Source organism: Choristoneura fumiferana, chromosome 12 (genome assembly GCF_025370935.1).
Source record: "Choristoneura fumiferana chromosome 12, NRCan_CFum_1, whole genome shotgun sequence".
In the NCBI taxonomy this organism is placed as follows: domain Eukaryota; kingdom Metazoa; phylum Arthropoda; class Insecta; order Lepidoptera; family Tortricidae; genus Choristoneura; species Choristoneura fumiferana.
In genome coordinates, this window is record NC_133483.1 from 12682360 (window position 1) to 12699271 (window position 16912).

General features: G+C 35.7%; 1 long non-coding RNA gene across 1 annotated transcript; it reads right to left on the reverse strand.

Moving 5' to 3' along the window:
• Positions 1 to 1060: 1060 nt before the first annotated feature.
• LOC141433370 (uncharacterized) lies at positions 1061 to 13030 on the reverse strand. The gene is made up of 3 exons (XR_012451924.1): positions 12929 to 13030; positions 4908 to 4987; positions 1061 to 1823 (listed from the first exon to the last, which is right to left on the reverse strand). It is a non-coding gene; the product is annotated as an uncharacterized lncRNA (long non-coding RNA).
• Between the last annotated feature and the right edge of the window lie 3882 nt (positions 13031 to 16912).

A 16912-nucleotide genomic window follows, 5' to 3' on the forward strand; every position in this document is an offset into this window, starting at 1 on the left:
ATCCATCTAAAGCACGCATTTCAATGACAGAATAATACCTATGAATACTTATATTAAAATAATTATGTACTTAACTAGCTTTTGCCCGCGGCTTCGCCAGCGTGGGAATTCGGTTATCGCGCGCTATTCCCTCGGGAACTGTGGCATTCCGGCGATAAAAAGTAGCCTATATTCAAATTCAAATTCAAATGATTTATTCAGTAAATAGGCCGCAATGGGCACTTTTACACGTCATTTTTTAAACTACCAGCGCTTTCGGAAAACCATCATTGCCAAGAAGAATCGCCGCCAAGAAACTTGGCAGGAAGTCATTTTTCATAAAAATATAATTACAAATAAAATACTTAAAAAACTATATTATACAATTAAAGAAAAAAAAATACAAAAAATAATAATAAAAAGAAATACAGGGATGTATGGGGTCCCTTAGTTACAATACTAACACTAACTATATCTAAACTATATCTACGTTCAGTGGAAGTGTAGAATGCTTCCACCGTCATAAATTTTAAAATATAATAACAATAATTTGGTTCTGAAATATACATTTCAGGTCAAGTAACCATTAAGCTTTTGGATTTCGAAGCAAGTTCACGTCTGCCGCCCCCAAAGTTAGCTCACACGCACTCATGTCATGCTCTGAAAGCAGAGCGGTACGAGGGCATGGTATTGCTTCCGTTCCCATAAGCTCTATGGGATCGTCTTTGGAACTTCGACGTCGCGAGCCTGTGACTAGAATTTAAACTAAAAATATAAAAGTTTTAAATCCATAAGCTTAACAATATACAGCCTTAAACATAACAAGGGGATGTATAAAGTCCTGAGTTAATAATTAAAATATTATACAGCAAAGGGGATGTATAAAGTCCCTATGTTAATAATAAAATTCCTAAATCTAAATAATTCAGAGATGTATATATCTCTAAATGTCAAAGTAACTAATTAAATTAATTAAATTAACAATCTTCAGAGGTGTAAAAAGCCTCCAAGGTCAAAACTAATAATAATATTAAAATAAAGAAATGGGAGAGTAGTATATCACAGTCTCTGGCCATAAACTATCCAAAAATCTCTATGCCAAAAATAACGTCGATCCATCGCTACGATTCGACGTGAAAGATGGATAAACATACAAACACACACACTTTCGTAAAATTGATACAAATATTTCTGAATGTAACTCCTGATTTGCGGCAAGATCTCAAACAACCAATTTAATGGATATGGTTATGTATTTACTTATATCCAGTTTGTTCCCGGTGGCTATAAACGTAGAGCTTTAATAAATATTACCTAGTTGAAACAAATTACGCTTGCACACGAGTACGAATTGAGTTCGAACCAAAAATAAACTTCGATATTTTCCTATCCCTCGGAAACAATATTAAAAAAAACTCTCTACTTATATTTACTTGAATTGAGTAATTTGCCAACAGACGTAAGTAATTATCCTTTCGTTAACTGACATATCAACATATAAGATACAGTCAAGGACTTAAATTTGCCAACAGACGTAAGTAATAATTGTCCTTTCGTTCTCTGACATATCATCATTATATTAATAAGATACAGTCAAGAACTTAAATTTATTGTATTTGTACGTTACTAAGATCTCAAAAATATTTATACACCTTTACGTTCTAACCATAAGGTATTTGTTAATATTTTCTTCATTAACAACATGGCCGGATACATACCTTCGTTTCAGGTAATTGACATTGCTGGTGAAGGAGGTGCGGAAGCTTGAGAAAGACAGGGTTGATGTGGTCGCGGCCTGCGGGCCACAGATCCCAGGGCACCCCGCACGCTCTATTTTGCCGTCCCTTCGCACAACAAAAACAATAATGATGGGTTGCTACATATAAACTATCGTCTGACACACGTAAATTCTAAAAATAATAATAACTTATTACAGACCAGGGTCCGTAGATTGTTAGTAATATTACACATAATCTTATTTTTCAGAGATTATTCACACTTTTTACAAGCTTTTATTTAGTTTCACCTGTCCTGTTGTCTGTCTGTCTATCTGTCGATCTGTCTGTCTGTCTGTCTGTAGTCAAATCTTGCAAGTATTTGATCAACTTCCAGTAGTCATATGACTTGAAAGAGCGTAGCCATGTTTGCATGGAAAAGCGGCCCTTTCACCAAACGTTCACTGTTATTTTTTTAATAAGAGCCCTCATGACAAGTATTATTTCCTGTAAGTTTCAGCTTCCTATATGTTTTTTTTTTTTACCTTTTCACAAAAATGTTTTTTTTCCTCATTGGCTAATACGAGCTACGTAATCTTTTAGTAAGTAATTTATGTCTATACACACACAGTCTATAGAGACTCACATATTCTTTAAATAATATTTTATTTTTCCAAAAAAAAACCTAGATAAATGTAGGAAATAAAACTTCAGTATTTTTTCTTGCTTTCTAGAAGAGCGACACCAACAGTTATTTGTTAGGTAATTGCTTATATTATTATAAAGGCATACAATATTTATTTTTTTCAAAATAATCCAGTTGGTAGGTACTTCATACTAGAAAATGAAAAAATAAAGTATATGGTGTTCCCATACAAGATCATTACCTAGCTAGGTAATGCAGGATGCTTGGTATGTAGGATGGTACGGAAAAAAAAACATTTTTGTGAAAAGTTAAAAAAAATCATATCTCAGAAAATAACAAAGATAGGAAGCTGAAACTTACAGGAAATAATACTTGTCGTGAGGGCTCTTATTAAAAAAATTACAGTGAACGTTTGGTGAAAGGGCCGCTTTTTCAAATGCAAACATGGCTACGCTCTTTGGAAATACTTATTTAAATCGCGTTATAATACAATAATCTAGTAGTGACATCCTGGTAGTCCAGCCAGGATCGTCTCCGCAGGACGGAACTCTTCAACGGTTAATAGCATCGACTTGAAATTTGGTATGCAAATGTAATTTGGGTGACAATGCAAGTACCTACAGTCAACAAAAGTACAGTAAGTTTGTATTCAAAATGATTTTTTTGGTTTGGGTATTATAATCAAACATATTTAGTCGTAAGAATATTGTGAGGCATATAAAATACAATTAGTATAGAAACAAAATTGCCAAAACTAAAATCAACATCAAAAATAAAATAAAATCACAATCAAAATTAAAGTTCAGTTATAATCAAATTCAGATAACAAAAAATGTACTTCATGACTTTATAAAATAAAGGCCGACCGTGGAAGCCAAATGAATGGAATTCCAGTGCTTAGACATTGAATTAGCTGGGTTATCCGTCCCCGCGGCTAGAAAGCTGTAAAACGCGCCTGCATAGTTTTAGTTTTGATCTTTATCTCGGAGATATTAGGAAAGTTTTATTTATCCTTTAAAAAAAACAAATGAAAAGCCACTCTTCGTCCCGTTTCTATACACAAACTTAACAAAGGAAAACTTAAAAAAAGGATATTACCTATGTATTACCCCCAAAAAAATTGCTATAAAAACGCACTAAATTTGTAGTTAGCTATTTTCTACCACATATACCTATATACTCGTAGTTTTGTCAACTCGAGTAAACGCGTTATGGCAATTTTAACCAATTATTTACGTGGGCAATCATAACATTAAACTTTTTCATCAAACTCGATCGCAGTGTTCAAATATTACTTGGTGGATTTAAAAAACGAAGACCTGTGTACGAAGTTCGAATATACAAAAAAATATTTTAAATATTGATTATTGAGTAATCCCAGTGCCGATATTACCTGCCATTATGTCACAAAACGGTAGTATCGAATTACAAGTAAATCAGTTTGAAAAATAATCGTACCTTTAACTTGACAAGCGCCCTTTAATTCGTCACGAATCATGAATTCTTGAAGAGATACCGTCGAATAACAATAGAGCATTACTGCGCTCATCGTTCAGAGTAAATAAAACAATTAATTTTAACCTTTCTCGCTGCTCGATTCGATAATCTAACATTACACATTTCCGTTGTTTTTCTTGAATAAATAAACAGATATAAATATTTAAACAGCTCCATTATATTTTTGAAATACCCTTATATTTCAGTGTTCAGTTAACTTGGTCATTTCCTCTCAAAGTAAAGGGGCAGCCGAAATCATATTCTCGGTATAACAAGGAAGAGGTTTCCGGATAAAATCATACAAATCCTGTTCCAAATGATGACAAGCACATCGTACACCGGTACTGTGATCACTGAAGTGTCATTACGCGATGGCCCCCGCGCCCCACCGCGATGGGGTGCGTAGTATAGTTATTATTTTGTTCTACACCAGTTATGGCAGTTATTGCTTTTTCTCCTTTAGCATTGTTACTTCTCCCAGCTCCCAGAGCCTTATTTCGTTAGGACGTAATTTCTCTAAAGCCTCGAGACAAATCTCTACATGAATTTGAATTAATGAGGTTAGGTAGCGTCGTCGTAAAATATTTTTATGAAATATCACGTTGTTTTCTTATCACGGTTGATCTGTGCAGGTAAACATAAAAAGTATAAAACGTTTAAAGTTCGAAAGCAACTTTTTTTTTCATGTAAATTTTTTATCAAGATACAATTCAAGGGTTGTCCTATTTCGACCAGGTGAAGGAGAAAGTGGGTGTTGTGTCGTATCAGGAAGTCAAACAGCTGGCCGAAGACCGTGCGGAGTGGCGGTTACCCAAATTTAAGAAGAAGAAATCAAGGATAAATTTCGAGTCATGAAATGAAATCCAAAATGTTTCGATCGTTGGCTGAGTGAGTCTAAAAAAAACCTCTGCAGAGAGTCAATTGAAACAAATGAAATTCAATAAAAATTATGTATTAGACGACAGGATCTTATGATCAGTTCCTTTCATAATAGAAAATTCTTAATATTAAACGACATACAAGAGCTTTGTTAGAAAGTCATAACTTACGAAATCAAATGATATGCTTACCTCGGGAAAGCTTCAGGGAAGGGTGGCGGGTATCAACAACTGCGTGACAGCAGGTGCGACTGGCGTGCGACGGCGGGTACCTGGCGACAAACATTACTTGTTTGCTATTTTGTTTGATAAATGGTGTTCATATTTCATACTATATATTTCAGCTACTTTCTACGCCCTATGCATTGTTATACGCCGTGAATTTTTCTTGCTTTTGCTACTGTTTCTCCCAGTTTAATGTTTTGGAGTAGGTATATTTAAAACCGACTTCAAAAGAAAGATGGTTTTAAATCGTTTAAGTGCTACCATGTTTTCTCGAGCCATAACATTTCCTGGAATCGATTCATCAATTACTTACAGTTTTATCATCACACTTGCTCGTCAATGATGTAATTCCAGCCTTTGTACTAAAGGACAATGACCTAAATTGTTCCCGCGGGAATAACAGATTTACGTATAGTTTTTTCCTCCCCAGGGAGGAAAAGTTTAGTTTTAAAATTGGTAATTAAGTTAGTAGGCACGTCATTTCCGACTAAAATAAAGAGGTTTCAATTCAGCCAACGTTTTGTTTACTTATCTCATATTTTAGGACGCGGTTACTTGTCACAAATATCTCATAAAACAGCACCGCCAAAAACTCACGAGTCCTAAACAAAATATAAATTTCACCTTTATGTCCCCATAGACTTTTTCACGATGTCATAATCCATAAATTTCCTTTTATACTGTCAATACATTTTTATTACGTATAGATCAGGTTGTCTATCAAAACAACATTCGTCCCAGTTTCCCTCGCACTTATTTTGATATATTTCTCTCCTTTTACCCTAGAAAAATATGTGCGAAGTTGAACCGAAAGTGTCAGGAAATTGCATGAAGAATAAGTTGTAGTAATATAGTAACGCTATGCGGGCTCAAGACCCGAGACGATTCCGTAGAACCTTATCATTTGTCTTTACTCTATCTCTATCCTGTTTTATATGCAAATTATGGTAACAATGTGCACATGTGTGAGTGTAAACGCGTTCTATCTACTTGCTTCATATGTTGAATTGATTAGATAGCCCAAGATATTTTGTTTCTTAGGTTTAATTTACGTTCGCGATACCATACGCGAACTTGCCACTTTCTTACCTTACATTCGACGTCTAAGATTACGCAAAGCCATCGTAAGGTAACGGCGCCTATTACCGTGGTACTTAAGGAAGTTTTCAAATGAGTCCCAAAAATTAAGGGTATCAAAGCTCCTTAACAAACGAGAATATTTTTTTTATTTAAGAGCGTTTATTGAACTTTCAGTGTCTTAACTTTTGGGCTCGTTTTAGTTATTAGTATTTGATAAAATAATTATTGAAATCAAAATACCCAAATCTTCTATTACCGTGGTAATGGACAGGCTATGATTCCATTACCGCGAATTGAGCTTCTATTACCGAGGGTATAAAAAAACGGCAATTTTCTACCATCGGTAAAAGGAACCCGACACATGTTTTGGAACTTAATACCGAGGGATTAAGAAAAGGTAATGGCTTTGGTTCTGTATAATATATTGTACACAAAATATTTTTTGAGAAAATTTAAATAAAAAACTAAAGTATGATTCGAATAGTGTATCCAGCCCATTGTATTTTATTATGCTTATGCCACCAGTAATAGTTTGATGTATGCATGCTGAGTAAAAGTCACAACTTTATCAAAAAAATCTGCACTTACGGTACCCTAAATGTGAATTATTTTAACAGAAAAATAAAATGTCACTCGGTAATAGGGACTGATTTAAGAACCTATTACCGACCAAAGACAATTGAATGGGTCGGTAATAGATTCCCAAACATTCTATTACCGAGGGTTATGCGATCATACCATCGTTAATTGGCTTAATTTGGAGTGTTGTAAAATCTAATTCCGACCTATAAAAACTATAGGATAGAGTTGTGTTTGAATTACAAATCAAATATACTTATTACATCCTTGGCATATAACCAAAATTACATAACTGGTAAGTAAATATAACATTTCATCGCAATATTTAAACAACTTGGCAAAATAACGGTTTCTATAGAAACTACAAATTTAGTATTGAAGTTTTTGCTAAAAATTAAGAGTTTGTTAATACTTTTCATACCACGGAAATAGTTTTTTAAAAGCGTGAATAGATCAAGATTGGAATAACTGTAACAAATTATATAAACGATAATTTATACCAAAAATAAAGCTTGAAGAACCAAAACTACCACTTTAACTATTACCGTGATATACCACGGTATTACAATCAACAGTTAAAAATGGCGCCTATCGCCGCTGTATTTTATTTTCCATTTTAATCGTATTTCCGGGCCAAAAAATATACAAAAAGTATTCAGAACTCGTACAAAAAACTATAAAAAGCCATTTAAAAACCATAACATTAGTTCAATTGCCATAAATATTTTGTAAAACACTAAATAAGATTAGAGTCTGCTTGTATGTGGTGTCACGCGTTAGTATGGCAAATACTCTTCCGTCGGTGCCATTTCGGAAAATCACGAATTGCGAGGTCTTTGATTCATTCACATACACTAGCGCTAATAGATCCGTGAGTCGACTAAATAAGCTTTTAACTTGTAAAATATATTTTTAAGAAATCTATCTGTTTGATTATAAAATGCGTATTTTAAATTGCCGCGGTGATGGCCGTCGATTTCGATACCCCCGGTAATAGGCGTCGTTACCTTATTAACGCGGAAAAAGTGGGAAAACCGTTTTTTTTTCGACGCAATATCGGCTTACAAAACACAAAGCGGACAGCAAGAATGTAGGTAATACACGTCGACAAGGGGATCTTAGGGGTTGGTAAGTTTTACCTTACATGAGGATCTACCTGACTCGGTGGCTAACAAAAACTAAGCTAAGACGGAGTCACGGGGACGCCGCGCTGGCTGCGCGCCAGCTTTGTGTCGACGCACAATTATTCTGGCCGTTACACAACCGCCCGCTCCCCCGGGGGCTGTAACCCATTACTGGGCCATTGGCTTCAGTTTTGTCGGCTGTACTTTCCCTTAAATTTTAAACAGAGCTCAGATTTATATCCCCCACCCCATGCGGCGCGGCGCGATGCTAGTTGTTTTACTGTCAGAACCTTTTAAAGTTGGTGAAAATTGTTCTAGGTCACGCGAAACTTTCCTTCATGAGTCCCTCTCAGCACTGTTAACTAAAATGATAAAAGAACAAAGGAGATTAACCAAATTAAAAGCCTCATTTAGAAAACTAATTTTTTGTCTTGGTTTAAAAATGTGAGCGTCATAAGTTATTCTCTTAAAGTCTGTAGCATTAGCTACATTAGTAATGAATATTAACCCGTCGCCTTTTTGCCAGGGGCCACAATCAATTTAAAGTTATTTCCTCCGTAAATAAACTTCAATAAAGTAAAGTAACAACGTGTAGGTACCTATTAAAAAGGAAAGTGGAGCTTGTGCCCTAGGGACGAGTAGCAAGACATGGAAAAATAAATGAAGCATTTCCTCCCTTAGGAATTTCCTTGGTAAAAGTGCTGAGACTTCAAACTATTGGATTTGTAGATGTGGGAATAAAATAGAGAACAAGTTTTTTTCTTTGATTTAAATATTTCGAAAATTTGTTATTCTTCTTTTGTTCAATCACGTTCGAAACAATACTATACCATAAAAACCGCCAAAGTGGGTTAACCTGCATAGTTTAACTTTAAAATTTTCGGAAAGTTTAATTTTCATGGGTAGATAGCCGGGTGGAAAATTGCGTTTTCATCTCTAGGGTGGAACGTATTTTTTTTTTAATTTTTCGATTAGCTGCGGAGTCGAAGATAATTGAGTTAGGTACGTCAATGACACTTTTTTTTCACGTTTCGGCATGGCCATCTAGATGCACGTCGTCACCAAGGAGCTTATATACAACACTGGAGGTTGAACGCCGCCCATCCGTTTAAAACAAGAAATTTGATCTTTATTACGTCACGAACATATTCCATCTCTTTCTTTAGTTAGGTTAAGAAAAAGATGGAAGTCATTCGTGAATTGTGAGAGAAAGAGATGGAATATATAAATAATTAATAAAGGTCAAACTTCTTCGTTCGACGTTCAACCTCCAGTTTTGTATATAAGCTCCTTGGTCGTGACCAACTCGATTTTTTTTATAGTCGGCCGTGGCAAGTGGCCAGGTCGAAAAGGTACCGTAGTACGTTGTAGGTCGGATATAGTTTCGCCATGTCTGTCTGTCCGTCCGCGGCTTTGCTCAGGGACTATCAATGCTAGAAAGCTGTAATTTTGTACGGATATATAGGTAAACTATGCCGACAAAGTGGTACAATTAAAAATTCAAAAAAAGAGTGGACCTTATAGTCGTCTACTTCATCTACATACCTTCTTATTTATAAGACTTAATCTCCCCTGCTGACTCGTGCTGAGGCACCGACTTCAGACTGGTAGAAAATTATTTTTTTGTAGTCGGTTCAATTTTTTGTTATAACATTTTTTTAGAAGAGTTCCCTCGATTTCCTTAAGATCCGATCATCAGATAATAATTTGGTGCTTAATGGGACCTAATTGAAGGCATTCCTAGACGAACACAAAATGAAAATTTCAAATCGGTTCATAAATGACGGAGTTCTGAGGTAACAAACATAAAAAAAGAATACAACCGAATAGATAACCTCCTCCTTTTTTTGAAGTCAGTTAAAAACAGTAAATAACAATAAAATTATATAAATTTACGTACAACTATTCTAGAGTTATTTTTTTTAATATTTATAAAAAAGTCCCCTTAAGCAAGGTATCGATCATGCTCATCTCGATGCAGCAGAGCGCGATGAACTTCACCTTTCAGTATCAAACATCCCGTAATATGTTTTTATTCTCATTCCTGTTTGGTATAACAAGAGTTTTATGCTTAATTTTGATTATCTTCAAGCTGATATCATTAAGGATGTCACAATATCCTAATTTTTAAAGCGTTATAACTTTGAATACCTACTTGGGGTAGGCCCATGTCCAACAGTGAATGTCCTACGGCTGATATGATGATGATCAACTTATAAATAATTCGTAATCACTTACGGAAAATTGCGAAGTATATGAATTTTACTCTGTCCTTTATTCGTGTAATTTTATCTAGGAACAACGTCTCGCTACCTTTTGGCTACGTGCCAGTAGCGTGACGTCGTTCCGCCAAAGATCGATCCTCACGAACTGAATGCTAAATACCAGTTTACCGCATTTACGTCCATGTATTTACCTACTTGTTCACAGCTTAGATTAGAACATAACGATTGTAAAAACTATAGGGGCTGTCAGAGTAAACTGAAATTGGGGTGCAAAAAATGGAATCTGATATATAAAAGAATACTACACGAAATCAAATTAATTCATGCGATAAATTTGAGGACTCTCTTAAAATGCCTGTGGGCAAAATCTCGTAAAACTAAACATAGTTTTTTTTATAATACGGGAAAATGAGCAGGCGGATAACTTTATGGAAGCAATCACCACCAGTAGGGTTACAGTTGTTACCCGTCCTTTGAAAAAAACCGAGGCTCGTTTTGTGAAGATCATTAAGTTGTATCGGTCCGGTCCGCAAATATTTTCACTGCAAGCTGATCACTAAATTTCATCACAAAATGTCCACACCATCTCTAAACCCACTAATGTGGTAACACCATTGATATAACTGATTTCCTTTATAATTAGATAATGAAACCATGGACTGAGTCACGCGCGAGTACCTAAGACTATTAACGCATTCACTGCCACCTGACTTCCACAGGTGCCACCGACGCACATGTTGCGTTCAAAATTTATGAATAATTATGACAGCGGCACTGGGCTAACTTCCGAAAACGCATATGTGCGTCGGTGGCAGTGAATGCGTTAATGCACGTCTAGACTCAACTAGTAACGTAATCGTATCATGTGTCTACGAACACCAGCACCTCGGTTGCAGCCACCCCATCCGATACAAACTCAGCAGAAAATCCTTGGAAATTATTTGAACGCCTTATGTCAGGTGGATAAATAATAGAACAGCACTTTTTCTTTCACTCCAAGGTTCCATTAGTCATTTGAGCAAAAACGGATGGGTAATTCTTTTTTGAATAACTTTGTTTCCTTTATTTTAAAATATTTGTAGGTTTAGGGGAAAACCGACGCATCGAAAATACAAACTGAGACATGGATGCACAGAAAAACCAGAAAAAGAGACCAGCACTGGGAATCGAACCCAGCTCCTCAGCAATCCGTGCTGCGTGCTATAACCCCTACGCCACTGCTGGACAGGAATCTAGACATGAATTTTGCCTATGCATACATATCTCAGGTTGTTTATTTCTACTATGCTACTTAAGCAGCAGCACTAGCGACATCTATGTTTCGTCGACAGACGTCGCACTCTTTCGGAACTAACCACTCATCCAGACAAGAGATCCAAAAAGAAAAAGAACTCCAAAAAACCAATCATGAAAACCGACGTATTATATATTTTGATGCAGCGAGGTTAAGACGTGAAAGCATAAATCTAATATTTGGTAAGTGTAAATATCCTTCATAAATACCTAATCATGACTTCAGGTAACTTTAAAACCCTAATCTTAAAAAAACTAGCTGCAATTTAAACGGAAACCTCATTGACTGCTTCGTGTAATGATAAAACTAGAATGTAACTGCCGATTTGTAAAAGTAATTGCTCACGTGCCACCAAGCAAATGTAATAAAAAAGCGAGGAAGAATAAAAACGCCCTCCGACAACGTTCCACGGATTTCCACTTTTTATTACAGCCTTTGCAGTGACCACCACATAACTCTGTCAGACTGTAATGGGTTTGGGCGTTCTACACGCATAGTTGTCAAAGTCGGCAAAGTGAGCAAAGGTCAAAGTTTCACATTGACACAGCGTGTTTCGTGTTTAAACTCAGTTTAGCCTATTCTATGTTACGCGTTAATTTAAATAGTTATTTGTACCTAATGCCTAGGCATGAACGCCCCATCACAGAAATAATCTTTGATACAATTTGCGAATACTTAGTTGTACCTAATGTGAGACACAGCACCTCAATCACGTCGTGAATAAGAGGGTGCACCATTTATATACATTGTGTTCCTCTGTGAACAAAATGGATTACATATACCAGTGCCATCCACGAAGACGCGTGATTTTGTCAAAATTAGACATTATGACATTGTAATATGAACCACGGCACGCGTCATCGTGAATGACTCTACCTATACTCGCGTAAATCGATCTCTCAATATTTATCCCGAGCATTTATGAAGCACGCAAGTAGATAATGCGATTTGTTCCCTAATACTTATATTTAAGTATTTCTTACAAAAAACGCCCTCTATAAATACTTTAAGTCCAAAAATTTAAGTCGATTTACGGTATTTTTTTGGTTTTTTATATTTCAAGTAAATAATTTACGATTATATAAATACTTTTTTCAGTAAATTTCTGGATTTGTTTGATTTTAGGTGTTTTAATTGAACTTACTGGCGTCACAAACGTTGCTGACTTGCTATTATTCAGTAAAAAGTCTAAATATTCATATTTTTTAGCAATACCAAATTGTGAAGTGGGTTACGAAAGCATAACAGAAGTAAGAAATAGGATATCATGCTATTCGTACTCCTATTAATCTTTAAAAAAAACCAGTAGACGGAAAAAGTAGAAAAATATTCGTAAAGAAAGATTAACTAAGTGCGATCCAATCACAAGTCACTATTTGCTACAAAGTTCGAAAATACAATTATTTATTATATAATGCTACGGGTAAGTTATAATATCACTTGTTGACGACTCAGTTTACGAGCAAATGAGCGTTTTTTTCTAAAATACACCTTGTATTACCTTTATATATTATGTAGTTCTAGCTAGTTAGATCGTTTTAATTTGCTCCAATAATTATGGTCGGAGCGTACCTTTCCCAGCCCCGTATGCAGACTTCATGAATGAACGTAATAGTAAAATGTATTCAAAGCTGTCGTTCATTGAACCTATAAATAATAAATAATAATTATGTACAATGAACTTACGAGTAATTGGGTCAAGTCCGGTTATCTGTTGGAATTCGCTTACGGATACAGGCAGCACGATAATGGAACCGAGAAATGGGCAGCAAGGGGGGTGCCTTCTGAAATACTGAAGGGAAAATCGGCGGGACGGCGCACGCCGGCATAGGATATTGATTAGGGCGGCGACAACACGACGCTAGCGCCCTCTGCGTCACCACGCGGAGCTCGGAACTAAGGGTTCACTGCACTCACCAACAGAGGGCAGTTTTTTCTTCACATGTCTATCTAACTTTGGAAACTTGTTCCTAGAGTCAACAAAGTTTTCCCTTTGTTTGTTTTATTCTTATACATATCATAGTTTAGCCTTTTAACGTTAGTAAAAAGTAATATTGAACATAGGCGTCACTTTAAAAACGCAAATTAAAACAATATTTTAAATAGAAAAAAGTTTTAAGACTACCGCGACCGTAGAGGATCGTAACTAAAACACTGACAGAAAATGAACAACCTAAACCGCCGAAATACTCGTTTAAACTTAATTTTTGGCACATATATTGAGGATTATAGAGTTGCTGTGTAACAGGAGCAAACAATTAAACCACAGCTTACACTCTTCATCTTGAGCTTTTAGTCCTACAACTTTGAAAATAACTTGTATTATGATTTTTATTATAGTTTAAAGTTTAATTGGACAAGCAGTGCAATGTATTGCGAAATCCGGCATTTTGTTATGTGACAGGCGATGTCATTTAGGCTATTGGAAACCTTACATTGAAAATACCAATTATTTGTTTAGAATAATCATAATGATGAAATTACTTAATTTTTGAAACCTAAAGTAGTTACATTTGAGTAACAGAACCTGTGTTTTAATTTTTTGCTCCTGTTACAGGGCCCACCCGGTATTACTTTAGTAGAGTCTTAGGGGCTGTTTCACCACCCATTGATTAGTGTTAACTAACGGTTAAATGTGATGCCGTCTCAGTCTATTCGAACAAAACAAATAGAGACGGCATCACATTTAACCGCCAGTTAACACTAATCAATGGGTGGCGAAACAGCCCCTTAGTGAACAATAGACTTAGGGTTTTAACAAGATTTTCTATCAGCCAATTTTATGAAGTAACAACGCACTTTATCTAAGGTACTTACATACAGATGTCGATGACTTTATCATTAAAACTAGATTGTAATATTTGTTATAAATTAGTCGCCACGTCGGACATATTTATACGGAACCCTCGGTGCAAGAGTCCAATTCAAAATTAAAGTTGAAATTAAAATCAGTATCCTTAGAATTATACTCCAATTTTTATATCTTTGGCGGATGCGCGTTGAAATCTATTGCATTGTAGTATGTAAATGAGCCATGTATATGTAGAGTTCTTAAGCAAATCTAAGAAAAAGCCAACTTTAGCAACATAATGACAAATATGTCCTAGAAACTCGTAATTTATGCATTTAAAATTAAGAATTGGACTTTTTTCAAAATTTTAAGCGTAATATTACTATAGTACCTATCTGCGATAAAGAGGGAATGGTAAATGTTTAAGTTTTTAAAAATAAAGAAATGTTTCCTCTCAGTGATTTTTCCTATCTTTAGCATTAATTATAGTTTTCTTCCCAGAAAAAATCCTCCTTGTAATATGACGTCATATTGACCGCTTATACGAAAAACTTAAAGCATCTATCTAGAAACCACCTAAGCAATCATACCTACATTATTTTTCACCTGTAAATTACAAGTACTATTGTAATATACAGATTCATAAGTATGATCATGATGCTAAAGTCATACAATTAAGGACTAGCTATACCTATTTTGCCTAATCTTGGCCCCTACTATCGTAAATAATACAAATGGCCTTTTTGAAGTTATCCCGGAAAAGGCTCCGACTCACGCGGAACAAATTCCACGAAAACCGATAAGTATTTATTTTCCTTCCTGCGTACTTCCATTGATCAATAAGAATTCTATATATTGCTGTATTCACAGGTTAAACTCCGCTCGTAAATGTAAACAATGAAGTATTTTCAAACAGTTTATCGTACTCAATACTTTTTGCGCTAAAATGACTATAGGTTTATTTGGCATACCTGGACCAGCTCTAAAGGAAAAAAACAAGAGCGTATCGGACACGCCCAAAATAGGGTTCCGTAGCCATTACGATAAAATTAAGTAATATTTTTCTAAGGATTTCGTATTTTATACGGATACTTCCAAGTTTAGGTATATTTTATACCTTAGGCTGCTATTTACTCATAAACTATTAATAACTCTCAAGCAAACTTGGCCGCTATAGTTTTCCTTGAAAGTTTGATATACTTACTACCATCCTGAATTTTTTCATATTTTTCCACCCACCGGTTTAGATTTTAGAGGGGGGACGCTCGATTTTAATGAAAATTTGCACTTTAAAGTTGAATATTTCGCAAACACATCACTGAATCGAAAAATCGTCTGAGCAAACCCCTAATGGTTTTAAAAGAACTATCCAACGATACCCCACACAATAGGGTTGGATGAGAAAAAAAATCACCCCACTTTACGTCTATGGGATGTACCCTAAAAAATATTTTTTATTAAATTCAAAATTCAAAATTCAAATGATTTATTCAGTAAATAGGCCGCAATGGGCACTTTTACACGTCATTTTTTTAAACTACCAGCGCTTTCGGAAAGACCATCATTGCCAAGAAGAATGCGCCGCAAGAAACTTGGCAGAAAGTCATTTAACTTTTAATTGTACCATTTTGTCGGCATAGTTAACCTATATATCCGTGCAAAATTACAGCTTTCTAGCATTGATAGTCCCTGAGCAAAGCCACGGACGGACAGACAGACAGACAGACATTGCGAAACTAAAAGGGTTTTTTTTCGTTTCGTTTCGTTTTTGCCATTTTGGCTCCGGAACCCTAAAAAGCAGGATAATCAGATGGATCTGATGGCGGTTGTTATACCTGCTCTGCGCGAGTGTGCGTGTACCTGTGTGTGCGTAGGTGTGTCGTAACGTGCGCCGGCGCTGGTCGCGCGCTGTTGCGTGCCGGGCCTGCGTTCACACTTAAGCTAGAATTAATACATTTTTTATATAAATAAAAAGCGAAAAAAACTATTGGTTGAACAAAAGGACGTTATCATTTGTAAGTGATATATATATATATATTTATAATTTTCGGGGTATTGTAGCTCAAATAGAAATACAAGCATGAAACATAGCAAGTTAAATAATAGCTTGTAAAATGGAAGCCTTATTATAGGAAGGATAGTGAATGAAGTGTCATTCTCGGTCTGTTTGTGCATGGGTCTATGTAACTATCTATCACCATAATTTTCTTACGAACGAATAAAATTATCGTGTTTAAATTAATATCAAACATTAAGGCCTGATGTATCTTTCAATAGCACAAAAAGGAGATTCTTAGTACACACAAACCTATTGTAGCATGTATTTAAACAAAAACTGTGTCAAAGATAATAAAGATTATATCTATCTATCTATCTATCTTCTATCAAAATCTACGGGATGCTACCCGTTGACTAACTTTTAACTCCAATAAGGAAAAAGTCCAACACTGACTGATTTCCATTTCTAATAAGAATATCTAGTCATGTGTATATGTCGACGGCCGATCGTAAAATCCGCCACATCACGAAATTCCTAGGCATATCGTGAATTGGCGCCATTTCATGATATGCCTAAAAGTTGATCAGGCATATCACGATGTGCCTGAGAAACAATACGGATCGATTAGATTAACGCATTCGTCGATATTCCTAGCTCTTGACAGCAAAGCGAGGAGTAGTTAGTATGAGTTGCGACCACAATGCAGGAGCCGACCGAGTGAAGCGAGCGTGCCGCGGTAGTTGCCGGCGAAGTGCCAGAACCGATATGGCGGCGTTTCATGATATGCCTAGGAATTTCAAGATCTGCCTAAACTGGCTAAATCACTAAATGGCGGCTTTTCATGATATGCCTAGGAATTTCATGATCTGCCTTTACGTCA